Source organism: Ambystoma mexicanum, chromosome 12 (assembly GCF_040938575.1).
Source record: "Ambystoma mexicanum isolate Mex_15411 chromosome 12, UKY_AmexF1_1, whole genome shotgun sequence".
NCBI classification, from domain to species: Eukaryota; Metazoa; Chordata; class Amphibia; order Caudata; family Ambystomatidae; genus Ambystoma; species Ambystoma mexicanum.
In genome coordinates, this window is record NC_090936.1 from 117,989,642 (window position 1) to 118,006,499 (window position 16,858).

Below are 16,858 nucleotides of genomic sequence, written 5' to 3' on the forward strand. Positions count from 1 at the left end.
TTTTAAGTTGTCTGTGATGTTTCAATATTTATGCATACTTCGGATTGCTTTTATTTACTTACCTATGTAATGCAGAGTGTTATGTTTTATACTCTGTTGAACTTTTGGTGATGTATAGTTTGATTATTTGAAAATGTTGAAAATAAATAAACAAATAAATAAATAAATAATAAATAAATAAGGTATTGGTTTGAGTAGAGTGGATAGTGGGAAGGGTGTAACAGGCTAGTGGAGAGTGCAGGCATTCTCCCCCCTTAATGCTGCATCAACGGAGCTATTTGTGAACAATAGCGACCACAAGGTAACGGACACTATTTTATATAGAAACCTAATTTAATATTTAGGGCCTCCATTTGTTTATACCAAGTACAATGTATGTTAAAGAAATGTAACATGTTGTCTTTAGACACACGGATGTCATCATTAATGGAAACTTTATTTTGCTCCACCATTTGTTCAGACTTTGGCTTGGATCTTTCGAGGTCCTTTCAATCGGCACCGTTTGTCTAACAAACATAAGCAGAACCTTTTTCTTCCTAGATGCTCAAATTTGAGCAGAGTATGCGTCCTTCTGTGATAAAGTGTTGTCCATTAATACAGAAGGCTGTCGGTCTGCTCTTCACATTGAAATGGAAATGCGATTTAATGAATGGATGTGTCCACAGTTCCTTGATCAAGTTCATTTTTTTTTGTTTAATTCATGCAATATATGTCTGACGTTATTACACAGCATGTCTTTGGCATGCCTGCGAAAAGAATGACCATTATTTCATTTATTTGTAAACGTCTTCTGAATAAATTGTGAGATGTAAATGTTCCCCATACAGTTGCATAGTTTCGTTATACACAGGACACCATTATCCCAGGGCGTCTCATTATACGGAGGTTCAAGGAGTTATTCAAATGGTATGATTTTGTTGGCAACAAGCACCCAGCAGCGTGTGTCCTGTAGGCGAACATGTTCATCGGATTGGCAGCATATTTTCACTGTTTTGAAGGAAGCACAGCTTTTACTTTAATTCATGACACCGCGTGACCTTAAATAATGCCCAAAAACAATCCCGTTTTTACACAGTCACTTTTCTAATGATCTGATCTGGCTCGTCCAGACAGTAACTTAAGACGCAATCTTGTGGTTTCACGGTCGCCTCGAGTAGCAATATATGTATCACCAGCATTTCTATTATTTCAGATACTTTTAAGGTAGGTATTTTAAAAGAATCTTGATTTCCATGTTCGCTGTGCATGTGCGGAGCAATGGCATTGGGATTTAATGCAAATCACTATCACATCTATTTTGCTCAAGACAAAAGTGTAACATAAACCAATATTTAATGGCCGCATCAATTGTATATTTCTGATTTGCAGTGGCAATTCTAGGCATGGCACAGGGGCTCATATTGGGCCCTTCTCTTTTCTTGTTTATTAAATAACAGTAAGAAAAACAAAAGGTTATAGAAACAAATTCAGCTCTCACAATCCAAGCTCATGTTCCTCCCCTGGCAACTGTCCTATAGTCTGTTCCATAAGGTCTCCCTTCTTGTTTGTAATTTTTTTTATTGTGTTTGGTTTGCAAATGAAACCATTTACAAATAATTCAAATTCAAACACACTACATTAAAACAAACAATAGTACAATCACATTACAATGCTAAAACCCTGACAATAAAGCCTCTAAAAAACCATGAAAAAAGAATTCATCAGCCCACATCTGTTATCCTTTAGGCGATAATCCTACATGTTTATATTTGCCATGTCGCATGACATATCCCAAAGTGGTTGAGCCTGCCCAGTCAGAAAAGCTGAAATTGAATGTGGGTGCTTGGGTTGACAAATAGTCTTTAATTGCAATCATTCAGATTCTATTTCATTTTGAGCCTTGAGAAACTTCATTTAGATCATGTTTATGATCAAGACCGAAATGATTAAAAACTTCTGATTTTTCATTAAAATTCTCTTTATTCAGATAGATTTAGGAGTTCTATTTAGGTCCTCATTCAATCAAAACCTCAACCAAAACCTCGACTCGTGTTTCACCACTCCCTTGTGGCTCATCGGGAGGATTTCATAAGAAAAAAGCATAGTTAAATATCTAGATAGCACTACCGACAAACAATGCTATTGCCCTCCATTAAGCTGGCGAATAAATAATCGTTGGCACCAGCTTTCTAACGATAGACAAAACAATTAAAATGGTGTTTTCTCAAATTCCCAGTCGACTCACAATATAGTTTAGCTCTCCCTTTAGTTATCCACTTTTCCTGCTGCTCCACATCTATAGCACACTATTCCATCAATTCAAGCATGACAAACCTTATGTTTTTCTGCTGCGTTGTGTGAAGCGTAGGTAAAGGCACAGCACGGTTGTTTATGTTCGGGTTTCCTGGGAGACCAGAGTGGCTTGCCATGCAAAGCGCACTCTGGGCAGTTTAGGGAGGGCCACCCGTTCACTGATTTCACCACCACGGTGTGGATGATGGGCAGAGATATTTCTCCTCTTTTCTTGCTGTCCGCTCCGCTCCCTTCTCACTTTTTCATTTTTTCAATTCACCACAAGGAATGGTGAAGTGGATTGGTCATGTGGCGCATGCAAAAAGTTGCCAGACATGTAATGCCAGACGTAGAGGAGCAAGTGGACACGTCATCCGTAGCTCCCACCTCCTTACCTCCATCATAGTGCAACAACAGAAGAGCCCTATTTGGGACATCAGGTATAATTTCAATGCTGCATCGTATGTATGAGAGACGATATGCATTCAGAAAACCATAACAAACATACCCTCGCACTGAAAGGGTGGAAGTTAGTCTGCGCACACTGTTGTACATCGAAGAGCTATAAGTGAAATCACACGAGAGCAGAGTGACGTCATGAAGGGAAGACACAAAGACGCACTTAAACGATATGCAAATACCTAAATAATGAAGATGTAACTGAACAAGAGAAACATGTAATCGAATATGAAGAAATCATATATATCCAAGAAATGAGTGAGTAGAGACGAAGTGAATGTACATATGCTGAAACGCAAGATAGACGAGACATACAGAGGCTTGCTGCAGAAGAAAACATAACGAGGCTATGGCAGCCATGATCAAAAGATGGACGTCAGACTCGTGTTGTAATCAATCAACCTACCTTGGAGACAGACCCGGGCTGCAGAGTCTGGAGACGCTGTAAAAACAGCTTTCTGTGAGGAATAAAGAGTCTATTGGCCTGAGATCAAGGATGCCACATCAAGGAATAATTGTAAGGCACACAGGGAGTCAAGAGGATAAGCAATGTATGTAAGACATATTTGTCTAAGATTAGCAAAGAAGAAAATATCTTCAAGTGGCAAGTATTGGACAGTCAAAGATACAAAAGGCATATTCAAGGTGGAGTGATCATGTCTCCGGAGGCCAAGAGGAGTAATGACACCCAGCACAATTAAATCAAATAGCAGTAAATAGAAGGTCAAAATGGACACATTCATGGTCTCCTCACACCTGATTCAGAAGTTGAAAACAAGGGCTATTCATTAAGCTCTAGACAAAGATAATGGTGTACCTACACTCCCTTGAAAGTCCCAGAACAGAGAACAGGCTGCAAGAGCAACTACAAAGGAGAAGCCTTGGTTTAGGGCCAGACTGATAAGAGATGATGGACTAATTGGGCAAGTGGGTATTAACACTCACATTGCTTTCAGCACCTGGGTTTCATTTTGCTTACGTGTTGCTAACGAGCTGAACGTCTAAGGTTGGGAGAGAATGCCAATCAATCAGAGGGTATATGTAGCAACATGGTATACAATGTTGCACAGGCCACCTTGTTGCCTGTATTTTGTTATAATCTGTATTATACGTATTTAGAGGTGGTTCAAGGCGTGCCTACCAGATAAGGAGAATCCAGTGATATTACAAATACTTATATGATATATAGGTAAACACTTTCCCTTAATCAATCCCTTCCTTCAATAGGTTTTACAGACTGCCACGTAGGATGACATCTTGGCGGACATATATTGAGGTATAAAACCTTTGTATAATCGAAATTTAAGTGGGAGTGTGTGGACTACAGTTTGTTGTTTGCCAGATTGCCCTAATTCTTTCGAACTGATATTAAAGTAGTACTTTGCCATATTTCTTGAGTCTGTCCGGTTATTTGGGTCTGAGATCATTATTGGTAATTCCATCGAGCAAATGATACGTTTCAAGGTGCTAGAGCACACTGGTTTAGTGAAAAGGACCCAGCATTGGAGCGGTTCGATAACCGACTTAAAGATGACGAGAGAGTGTTTCCCTTTCAGTATTTGGCACCCACACTGGATCCTGGTTCCTGTTTTCTCATCATTATATCCGGGGAAAGGAGAAGAAAACTACATAACCTTTTCTACAGAATAACAGGCCAAATAAGTCACTTTTATTAATGATTCAATGTCCCAGGCATAAGAGCGCACCATAAATGCAAATGTGGGTAAGATCATTGGCCGTCATGGCCTTAAGTTTTGGATAGTCAGCCTCTGCAGTAAAGCTAGGCTGAGAAGGAAATACTGATGAAAGAATGGATGGCAAACCTGATGACCTGGGATTCGCTCCGGGCCACGAAATGTGGAGCAGAAGCAGCACCATGTGCAAACCAGTCAAAGCCATGATATGGGTATGAACTTTCATTTTCAGTCCAGCATCACCAAGACGGCAGTGCTATTAGGAGCGATAGTGACAGGTTACTTCAGTACACTATATGGATGCCCTTGCAAAGGGTACACCAATTTCTTCACAAAAGAGCTAAATTGTCTGCTCTAGGCTCATTGTATGGTGGAATTTGGGAGAACCCGGTGCTGGTGATGCTGATCCTCTCACCTTGATAGATTGCCCCATCACTCTGGCCTGAAGGGGACTGGGTAAACATGACAAGGGAAGACCCCCCCACCTCAGGCGTAGGAAAGAGCCAAGTGAGGATTGATTGTCGATAAAAGACACCAACCCCTACATTATACTGCATTGGGGAACTTAGGTTATGGACCACCTAAATTGTTTCCACATGTAGTTAGAGAGAGAAGGTGTTTGCCTTTAGGCCATCCCAACCAGACAGACAGCTTCTTAGATCTTAGGGGCAATCAATTTCTAGTGGCATTCCTGGGGTTGAGGGATGTCTGGGTTAGGGAGGGAACGACTCACACTAAATTAGAGAGAAGGGTGCCCTTAGCAAGAGCATTTACTCTTCTGAAAATAAAAACCCTTGACTGATTTTGAGAGTTGGTGTGTTCTTGAGGCCATCTGCCACACAGCCTATCATGAAAACCTTCCTTACCCCTTCTAATACTCTGCATAAACTACGTTGAGACAAAAAATACCAGACCCCAAACTCTGACCCCTTCTTTTTAAGGAAGGATTTTCCAGCCAATTACAACATTGTCACACCCGTAAGAAGGCATTTGCATCCCAATTTGATTTGTCATAGTTTTCTTTTTCTGCTCCTCAAGGCAAGGAGAGTAAGTGCTTGGATGGTAATTGAAAGAAGATGTGCTCTAAGGCAGCAATCTTCCTTGCTTTTCTTGGGAGAGATCATCAATCCCCTGGGATTCAGTTGAGATAATGACCAAACTCTTGTTAGTGGACAAGCAACAGGCTCTCATTGAAATTACGAAAGATGGCTCAATGGTATCTACGTAGGTCGGAAGTGTGGTCAATGACATTGCTGAATGTCACCAAACATCTACTGCAATGGCTTTGTTAGGAGTTACTTTCGTGGGCATGCCTGATTACCCTGAATTTGGATTCACAACAGAAAATCCTGGACATCTCCTACTCTGAAACATCTGAATGTTTGAATTCCCAGCTGAGGATGAGCTAACAATTTATGTGTTGGTCATTTATATCACGCTTACCTTCTAAGTGACAGACCAAGTATGAACTCCATGATGCAGGCCTTGTCTTGGTCCCAAGTTAAGAATGTTACCCATTAGCTATCCTGCCTGCTACAGGATGAAAACCAAAATAGAGACACTTACATTGTTTGTTTTAAATGTGAAAAAGGATTTTCTTCCCTCCTAGAGGAAGAAGTATTTCCATCAGAGCGGTAACTCATATCACAAGCACCAGTCCTCCTATCAAAATATGCATTCCTAGCTGAGACCTCAATATCATCATCTCCCGAAACAATGAATCCATGGGAAATTTTCCAGGTGGGAGGTTTTCAAGACACTTTTCATCATTGAAAAATCAAACAAAAGGCAATTGCATGCTTGAAAATGTTCAGAACGGTTATGTTATTTTGTAAAAATTATTTAAACCTAGCCGATTTGCTTAGTCATCCTCAATGCGTTAAAAAGAAATTTGAATTGTGGTGTTGGATCCAGAATTACGACATGTTGTTAACGAAGCCCACATTCTTGAGATCAGGAATTGGAGAACACAAACTCAACGTTCAATGTCGGTATCTGGTAACCTGTCCATCACAACATCATTGTGAACAATTCTTGAGGCTGAGCTTGAATGCTTTGAACACCAGGGAAATGCAACTTCTACGACACATTAAAGAAGCAAATGGCAACCTCTGTCGTTTCTGCAACCTTCAAATTGAATCCATCAAACATCTAATTACTGGATGCCCTACGATAATCGCACAACGATTGCGCCACCTAGGGGATTTTATACCTGTTGAACAAGACATCCGGAACTGGTGGTCTTATGCGGTAGCTGGGCACAACATCAGGTTGACCTGTGCCATTGTGAACTTTTTAGACTCTCTACATCTAAACGAGAAACGCCTACAAAAAGAACTTGTGAACCACTGTCAACTTAACGATAATGATACATAATATCTTCTGTGGGAAAGAAGACATTTCATAAATTTCCAATGTTTTTTATGAATAACATGGAAAACATGATGTCCTGCTGTAACAAAAGTTTGGCGGCCTGTTAGTTCACTACCCGGTTCGCTGAGCTGAAGTTTGAATAAAAAAAAAATAATAATTATTATTTTAAAAAGGTATTTTAACCTTCACAAAATGAAAATTAAAATGTTTCGAACAGACATTTCCTAAAAGATTGTCTTATTGTTAAATCCCATTTTCATTTGTCCTTCTATCTCAAACGGACTTCCTCATTTTCGTTGATACGTTTGAAAACGTTATCCAAATAAGTGACGAGAGCAATTATAAGTGGCATCCTTTCCCCTTGTAGTCACACCTGCCACCAATCATTACTGTCATGTGTTCTGACCTCCATGAAGAACTCTCCCAGCTTCACCGTTCTGTACACAGTTAGCGCCCTACAGAATAAGACTAGATGTTTAAGTGTTTCTTTTTCGCTCTTTGGTTTGCACAATCTGCAGTAAGTATTTATTGTGCCGTTATTTCCTCATATGACTAATATTTCCAAAGTGGGATATAGGTCTAGGCAAATTTCATGAATTTAGATCTAATCCAAGTGCTCAGGCACTTTATCAGATATTTTGGTAAGACGTCATAGGGCCTAGCAACAGCAATTTCTTGAGGGCAGAATTTTACCCTACTTGCTTTTTCTTGAGGCCAGATCCAATCCTGTCACCACAGTTTGACCTTTATTGAATTCAGATTAGTTTCTAACTGATCTTCAGTCGTGCCCAAGTATCTTAGGACTTCGCTGCATGCTATACTCCAATCTTGTAGATCTTTTCCTGCCCTCACACCATTCCCTCCTTTAGTACTCTGCAACCTCGTACTGGAGCATCCAAAATACAGTTATGGAATAAGTTCAAGTTCTTCCAAATAACCTGCACGTACAGAGAGAGCAAGCCTAGTTCTTGTTTTATCAATGATGATGGCATACAGTTTGGGATTTTCAACATCTTTTACCAAAAGTGTGCTTCCCAAGTGTCCCATGCTTTCTCAGGGATTTCACCAAACGCATTTGCCCCAAAGGTCACTTTCGGAGCAACCTTCATTTTGTACAAGGTTAAGGTCGGGAAGATTGAAAATTTGCCAAATTTATTTTCAATCAGTCTTCCGTGATTAGCAAGTGTCTGTATTTTGGATCTCAGCATGTTTACTTGGTGGTCTTCTCTCAGGGACGTACTTATGCAGCTCCCCAGGTAAATAAATGATGTCACTTCCATTAACCTTTGACATTCTCCAGTATATGATGCGCTGCACACTAGGGATTAGGCGGACAATACATACTCTTCGAAACACATTTCAGGCAACCAGTGAGGGCCCCCTCGAGTCAGTGTAACTCCTGTCTGCGCAGACGATAGCTGGGAAATTATATGCCACTTTATCAGAAGATGAAATAAATGGCCCCCATAAACGAGTGACTCCCTTTTGGGGTGCTCCAAATAGGGGGCTACAGTGCTCCTCCCGATCGGGACTTTCACCTAATGCATTTTCGTATGCACAGGGCATGAAGGAAACAAATGTTTGTACATATCGCTCCGGGATCCTACGGTAGAAACAGTCCTCTTTCTAATGCCATTAAAAGTTGCAATGTTCTCCTATGCCCATTTTTTCACTTGGGCATTCAGAAAACCGTCTGACATGACAATTGGGGCTGGAACGCGACTATGAGCACAGGATAAAGCGCAGGTAAGACTTGTGTCAGTGCGCCCAGAGTTGCAGGGGTACTTTATCTGCTAGATAGAATTCAGCTTGAGAAAAAGTATTTGAGTGCTTTTTGGCTGCATCGAGTCCATGTAACTCCCCTCAGACGTGCAGCATTCAGTGAACCGTTGTATGCCTTGCGTTGACCTAGATCGAATGGAGAGAGAAGCCTGTGGCCCCGAAAACGGTGTCAGGACACTGGGTAGATGGAATACAGCTCCATCTACCCAAGGCAGAAGAATTTCAGTGTTGATCGGGTTGAGCTAAGCTATGTGACTATTTGTTTAACGTTCCACAGGCGTCCAGCATTAAGAGAGTCATTATGTATAAAGGAACAAAAAAGTCTGTGCTCTCCATTATTCGTATACACTGATTGAACTAGGGAACAGCACGTACTAGGAATGCCCCAACCCAGGCATATGATGAGCCCTACACTGCACTAAATTGGTGAGATGAATGTCAGTACACATCACCTAAGAGGTGATCACTCTGTTCTTCATTTCAGCAGAGTTGAACACATGGGATTGTAGAAAACAATACTCAACACCAAGCGGTTGAAGCTCCAGTGAGAGCAAGATACACTGGAAGTTGGGACCTAGGCGACTATATCTGTGAGTAAATCACTTTTATCAACATGGAATCTGTTAGGCCACTTAACCAGGCGAATGCATTGGGAAATTGTTTTAGTCTCAATGGAGCTATATGGTACTGATTTTCTAGACAGTTCCCACCTTATGGTTTTCTTATAGGGAACCAGATTATCTTCATCAGCATTTGATGCATGTGTGGGAAATCAGCGGATTGGTGATCTTTGACGCCCAACCACCAAAGGAATGTGTGAAACCTACTCTGCTTTACTAACAGTAACTAGTCAGACTGTAGAGTATGGAACAGATCTCGCTGTCCAGAGTAGGAATTCGACTCAGAGAGAGAGTGCTCTTTGCTCACTGTGTGCTTGTGCCTCTTCTCGTTTTCTGGCCTCTCTGAATGTATACCTTTGGAGCATTGAAGATTAGTTCCACAGTTGACACTAACCCTATAAATTGAGTTTGGAGGTGAGTGTGAACTAGCATAATCACTAAAAAGATTTATATACATATCTGATCTCTGTCTAGAAAATGAAGAGGTTGGCTAGTAATATGTTGTGTACTGTTTGTTAGTTTTTAGATTTCTTCTGTACAACATCTTTCATTGGACTATGTTATTCGGGCTAGACAATATTGAAGACCTGCCCATATCCCGAAGATGGTCGAGAAATTAAAGGCTAACATTGGAAAGCCCTTTTGTAACGACCGAAACATGTGTAGATTGTGTTAATAAGCCGAGGAGCTATTGAACAGAAATACATACTGTTAGTTTAGATAGGTGTAATGAAATGATACACTGATGTTTTTTTATGAAGGGTCTCAGAAGCCCATTTTTTCGGTTAAACCTATCATTGGATGTGTATGAGTAAGACTGAGTATGCATGGTGGAATTAATCTGATGATATCTATTGTATATGGATGTATGTGCTCTATGAGCAAACAGCATTGAAACATTTGACAAAAAATTGTTTTTTGATAAATTACATTTTTGAATTTTTTGTATAACAATGTGTGGTTAGTAATATCTATCCAACCTCACTACCAAGGTTCATTGCGTCTCTTACCACTTCCATTAACCTGACATTCTCTATATACCATGCTGCATTACGCATCTTTCTTCCCCTAGCTGATTGAATTGGCAGATCCCTTGATTTGCTGACATTGACTTTCAGACAATTCTCTTGTATGTATGAGTTCAGCGCATTTAGTTGTCTCTGTAATCCCACCGGGGTTTGGTCTATTGGACCAAATCATCCGTGGTACATCAGGTGATCAACAGCAGCCCCATCAATGTTAGGGGGAAAGCGCTTGATTATTTTCAGTGCAGCTGTGAGATCCGATAGAAAAAGGTTAAACAAAGATGGAGCCAATGGCCAGCCCTATTTTAAACCTCTGGTTCTTGTTATTGAATGAGACAGGGTGCCCCCTTGGTCCATCTTTATCTGTAATTCTGTACCAGTATGCAGGTCTTTAATTGCTTCTAATACGTCCCAGAGGCATCCCCATTTGGCCAATTTGTTCTATAACATGTCTCAGTTAATTGAATCAAATGCCTGTGATAGGTCAATGAAGGTCAGATACGTCTTCTTATGATGGCTAATGGACTGCTTTTTCAGAAGAGTATAAACACATTCAGTGATGTATTCATACCTTTTACAAAACCTGACTGGCAATTGTCCATCTGCCCTGATGATAGTGTCCACGCATCCAAAGCTGCCTGTCATGCTCATTACCAAAATCCCCCCGCATTTACACATCTCTTCACCATCAAGGGTTTAACTGGCCCCTTTATGCATATACAAAGGGGACTCCTAAATGTGGGAAAACTAGCATTAGGGCCTGTTGGACCCACTCATGGTGCACTTGGCGCTTAATTCAGGCAAGGGGCAAGAGTGGTAGAGAACTTCCTAGTTCTACCAAGATGGCTGACCAGTAGGCCAGAGAAGACACTGAGAACTACATATCAAGTCAATGGGAGTGGCTCTCTATAAAAGGCAACACCCAGGCATGCAGCTTCGCTTTGCGTTGTTGTGCATCAGCAGCGTAACGCTACCGGTGAACTCCAGCAACCTGCAAGAGGAAAGAGAAGACACGTTAGAAGCCGACCACAGCAACAGGGACCCTTGTAAGTCCCCTACTCACCATTGGAACCTCCTGTATCCACTCAGATCCACCAGCAGCTCTGGTATTCATCCTGCTCTGGTCTTCATCCTTCATTCTGCTCCGGTGACTTTCCCTCATTATCCGGCTTCATCACTCAATCCAGCGCGCAGTCTCTCACTGCTCTGGCGCTCCACAGGGCAGAATCTGCAGGAATGCAAACTCAGGCAACACAGTCTCCCTGCAAACAGCTGTTATTCATATTCATAAAAAGGGACACATGTTGAGTACATCTGACAGCAAGCTGCTATTAGCATTTAAAGAGCCACATGTTAAGTAGAACTGTGCAGGAAAAGCAGCTTAAGAACTGGACAATTCCCAGGCCTATGAGGACAACATCAGGACTAAAGGCCAGCAGACACTATCCAAACCTCCATATACAGCACGAACTGGCTGCAGCCGGACTGGACCAAGTAACTAGTGAAGTAACTGGCAGTGCAGTTGGAAGGCAGCACCCCTGCTACTGATTAGCAGGACGGAGAGCTCAGCAAACACTTACATAAGGTGAGCACAGTACCCATAGGGGATACACCACAGGGTATTGGGAGGTTAGGGAGGGATCTGGGCAACCACATAGGGGTTCATTAGTTAATGTCTGTATCCATTCTTAAGGAGAAGCCCTGGCAACCGCACCATGCAGCCCCGACAAGTCAGCCACCCGCGGGTCCAGATGCTCTTGCAGAGACCAGGCATTAGGTAAGCATTACACTGCGAAAACCAACTTGGCGAACAGCTTCCCAATCCCATCCAACAGAGCGATGGGGTGATAGTTGATGGGGTTTGTCCTGTCGTCCTTCTTGAAAATTGGGACCACTATAGATTATTTCCAAGATGTCGGCACTTGGTTCAATGACTTTATATGTTCCAATAGGGTACCCACAAAATGTGCCCAGAGTTCTGGTTCCTCTTTAAGGATAACATTGGTCAAGCCTTCAGGCCCTGGTGCTCTTGAGCTACTGGCATTTTTGATAAGCATGTAGATGTCTTCTTCCTTGGTTCCATCGCCGCGCATGTGTAATGGAAAGAGCTTGGGCGAGTGCCTGCCTCATTTCACATGTTTCTGCGCTCTACTCGTGCACCAAAGAAGAGCCACACAGCGTATACACTCACAGATAACAACCAATGCAACACTGCAAGAATAGCCACCATGGCAACCCCTGAGGATTGCCATGGTGCCCTGTAAACAAGGCTGCGGATTGGCCTTGTTCTTCCTCATCTGGCCAGTGAGACGCCGGCAGACGAGGAAGCGGGCCCCCAACCTGAAGGCCCATGCCTCAAGGGCCTGTCTGTTCCTCAGTGAGGCCTTTCCCCTCCTGAATCCAGAGCACGTGGGTTGCCTTCTCCCTGCTCCACCACCCTCTGCAGAACCTTGAGCACACCGAAGAAACCCATCTGCTCTTTTTTCTATAAGCATTCATCCAATCAGTGTTAGTGTGATCGGCTGTGCATTCTGCACAGTTCAACTTTGGTGATGAATGGGACGCTTCACTTTGTGTGTGCGTGCCACAATCATTGTTGCTGCGCCTTTACCATCAGAATTCTCGTGTTGGGGCCTTTGTGCATGTTGATTCTGTAATGGCCACCCTCTTCCTCACACTGGAGTGCCTCTGAGGGTTGCCATGGTGCCCTGTAACCAAGGCTGCTGATTGGCCTTGCTCTTCCTCATCTGGCCAATGAGACGCCAGCAGGCGAGGAAGCCGGCCGCTAACCCGAAGGCCCACACCTCAAGGCCCTGTCTGTTCCTGTCCATGCCTGGCCGGGTCTGGTGGCCCCCCCTCCAACCCTTACAAGAGCACATGGAGGCTGAGCTGAGGAGAACTTGCACACCTTCTGAGCCCACTGAAAACATCCGGACATTTACCACTTCCCAGAAGGTTAGTCCCCTCAACTAAAACAATCATCCTCTACCTTCACACCTTTGCCTGTCCCACCCCTCACTCCGTCTCACCTGGACTCCCACTCTCAATGCCTAAAAAAAATAAGAAATTAAGCCTTTGTGGGGGGGCGCTGTTGCGCCGAAGTAAGATGGCCGCTTAAGTGGAAGGCTCCGGACGGGGAGAGCGAATAATCGACACTTCCATACCTTCACCGCTGCCTTATCCGCGTGACATTGCTGGTGCCTTTTCGTGAGCCCCTCCGACACATTCCTGCGGTATTCCGAGGTTGGACGCGCCCTGGGCGCTGAGCTGTGCTTCCGATTGTGTTTGGGCTGCTGCTGCCTCCTCTCCCCGCCTCGCGGCTCCGGGGACCGCGGCTCTCGCCATCACCTGAGAGCTCGGCGCTGCGGCCCGCTGTGGGGGAGGGGCGCCGGGCCCCCTGAGGCGCGCTGAACTGCGGTGGTCGGCGAGGCTGCCCCCTCTTGCTCTTCTCGTCACCCTGCTGTGGGCAATCTTGGGACTCTGGCCCCTTTGGGAGTGGCCGCCACCTTCACGGCATCAACTGGATCCTGGGACCCCGGAGCTCCTGCGCCGCCTGCCTGATTACCGCGGCTGGCCCTTTTGCCCGCACATCGGCTGCCTTCCCCCGGCCGCCCCCAACTCAAGATCACTACATCCTGACAACTACAAGGTAGGAGGCCGGGGTGGCCGGTGGGGCCGGCGCCGGGGATCCTTGCGGCCAGCCTAATTACTCCTTGTGTGCCATGTTGGCCCCCCTCCCACCACTCCCGCTTTGATTACGGACCCTCTGCCCGCCCTAGGTGGCGAGGGTTGGCCCTGGACCCCTGGTGCTAGGAGCTGCTGCGGAGCCCGCGGCCCTCTGAGGCACCTGCCTGGATTGCGCCTGGTCCGTGCGGCGCCATTGTTGCTCTCCTGCTGGCGCCTTGCCCCCCTGCACATATACTGGGGACCCCCGAATATACGTTTCGCAGTTCCTTGTCCGTGCCCTGGGCGGCCCGCCGACAAACACCCCACTGTGCGCCCTCATTGCTGCGCCATAAACATTGACTCTCCTTGCCATTACGGCTGTGCAGATGGGCATACAGGCTAAAATACAATACTTCATCGGACCGTGAACTTATTAATACAAACTACTGGAGTGGATCTTGTGGTGTCCCTGCTGCCTCACGGTGCAGTGCTTAATCAATTGTTCTAAACACGCAATCCTCTAGCCTTGATCATACGACTTAGGCGGTGTTTCTATATGGAACCGTTCTCCTAGCCCACCTCACTTTCCTAAATATACACCTGGGAGATCACGGCGTCACCCCAGCGGTCTACTGCATCCGCCATACCACGGCATTATTTAAGGAACCTACACCGGCTCTATACCCAATATCCCTTCCCGTTGTCCTCACCTCACCCCCCGGCCGGGGCGCTCACTCGAGAGGAGACCAGCGCTCGGCCCCTCTGTATACAGATAGGGCCCAGCGTCCTGGTATCACCCTGCCACCATGACTAAGGGAGCCGGGGCGAGCAGGAAGCAAAGCTCGTTAAATATGTTCACCAAGACGCCCTCCAAGGCACTCACGGACCCCCAGGAGGAATCATCTTCCGCCATAGCATCCTCAGCCCCCGATGACTCACAGAAGATGCTTGAGTACATGCGGGAGGGCTTCACTGCCTTGCACACTAAATTGGACGACATGAATGGTACGATCTCATCCATAAAAGCTCACTTTGAGAAAACCGACGGCAGGGTGGCTGAGGTCGAGACGAGGGTCGGCGCCGTGGAAGACGATCTGGTCTCCCTACGCACCGCTGTGTCTACACTAACCAACCGGGTCTCCAGTGTCGAAAAGAAGAACGATGACCTCGAATCCCGCTCCAGGCGTAATAACCTCCGCATAGTCGGCATACCAGAGGACAACATCAGGGAACCTATGGAGGACTACATTGAACGCACTCTCCTAATGCTCCTCGACAACCCCAAGCTTTCTTCACAATTTGCTGTGGAAAGAGCTCATCGCTCCCTGGCTCAAAAACCTAGGCCTGGTGCCCCACCCCGCCCCATCATAGCCAGAATCCTGAATTTCCGCGACCGAGATGCCTTGCTTCGTGCGGCTAGAACCAAGGGAGAGTTGCATCTTGGAGCAGCGAGGATACACCTCTACCCTGATTACTCGGTAGCTGTGCAACAAGAGCGCAAAACTTTCCTAGCGGTAAAAAGGAGACTCCGTGACCTGGGAGTTAAATACTCCATGCTCTTCCCTGCTAAACTGAGGATTGAACATGCCAATCAGACATTCTTCTTTACCATCCCAGAAGAGGCCTCGAAATTCATGGACGAACATTTCCCTGGCTAACCCAAGCACTCCTAACATGAATCTCATATGCTTCAATGTTTCTCACTATACCTGGTTCGCACAGGGGACTTCCTTGCACTCTCCCCTCTCTTCACGGTGGACATTCAATCACTGGTGTCACTCCGAATGGTCTCTAATTCCTGCTATTATAATGTAACCATATGCTGTTGACCACTAGTCCACTCTTTCTCACAGGGTCCATCATATGTCCCAAGACACTATGTTTATCTCTACAATGTTGTTCCACCTCATCGTTCCGTAGGTCACTCTCCCCCCTTTTCATCCCCCCCTTTTTTCTTTTTTTTTTTTCTTTTCTCTTTCTCTTTCTCTTTCCTTCTCCTGCTGTAATATATACCATAATATATCCTACTATGCAGCATCATACTCCTTACGCTCTCCCCAGTCCGGCGCGCCGTCGCTCGGCTGTCAACAGACCCCCAGGCGCTGATGCCAGAAAGCAGAAAGTTCAATGTTGTTTTGGGTTTGTTTGGGTTTCATCCCTCTGATTGGGGGAGGGATGTGGGTGAGAGGCGGTAAGGGAAAAGTTTGGTTTAAAAAAGTCTTGACAGCCCCCAGAGGTTCCACTGACATCACGCACAATCAACTCATACATTTAGCGAGATTGCAGCATACACCGTGGCTACACACCTTTCATCTCACTATCCATCATTTTCACTTAATTCACTATCACCCCTCCAAATATGGCTGATGATACCCTGACCTTTATGAGCTGGAACATTAGAGGGTTAGGCAATTTTAAAAAAAAAATGCGTCAGATCCAGCTCCATGCCGAACGCCACGGGGTAAAGATCCTATGTTTACAGGAAACGCACGCCCGCTCGGAACAGGCGGAGCGATTCGCCAAACAATGGGGACCCCAGAGATACTACACCGACTATTCCACCCAGAGCCGGGGCACCCTCACCCTAATACATAGAAGTCTAAAGTTCACATGCCAACATTCCCATATAGACCCACTGGGTCGGTTTGTGCTCATTACAGGCATATTACAGCGGCAGGAGATAGCCATCCTAAACATATATGGCCCAAACGTCGATGATCCTGACTTCTACCTGCAGTTAGCCACTATACTTGAGAGCTACCCTCTGATTCCTATCCTCTGGGGAGGTGATTTTAACACGATCTTCGATGTGGACCTGGATAGGTCTGGCTCTCGACCCCGGCAACTGTCCAGGGCAGCATATACCATCCTGAGATCGCTCCCCCGCCTGTCCCTGATCGACGCGTGGCGTCTGATGTACCCCATGGACCGTACATACTCCTTTTACTCTTCTGTACACAACTCGCAC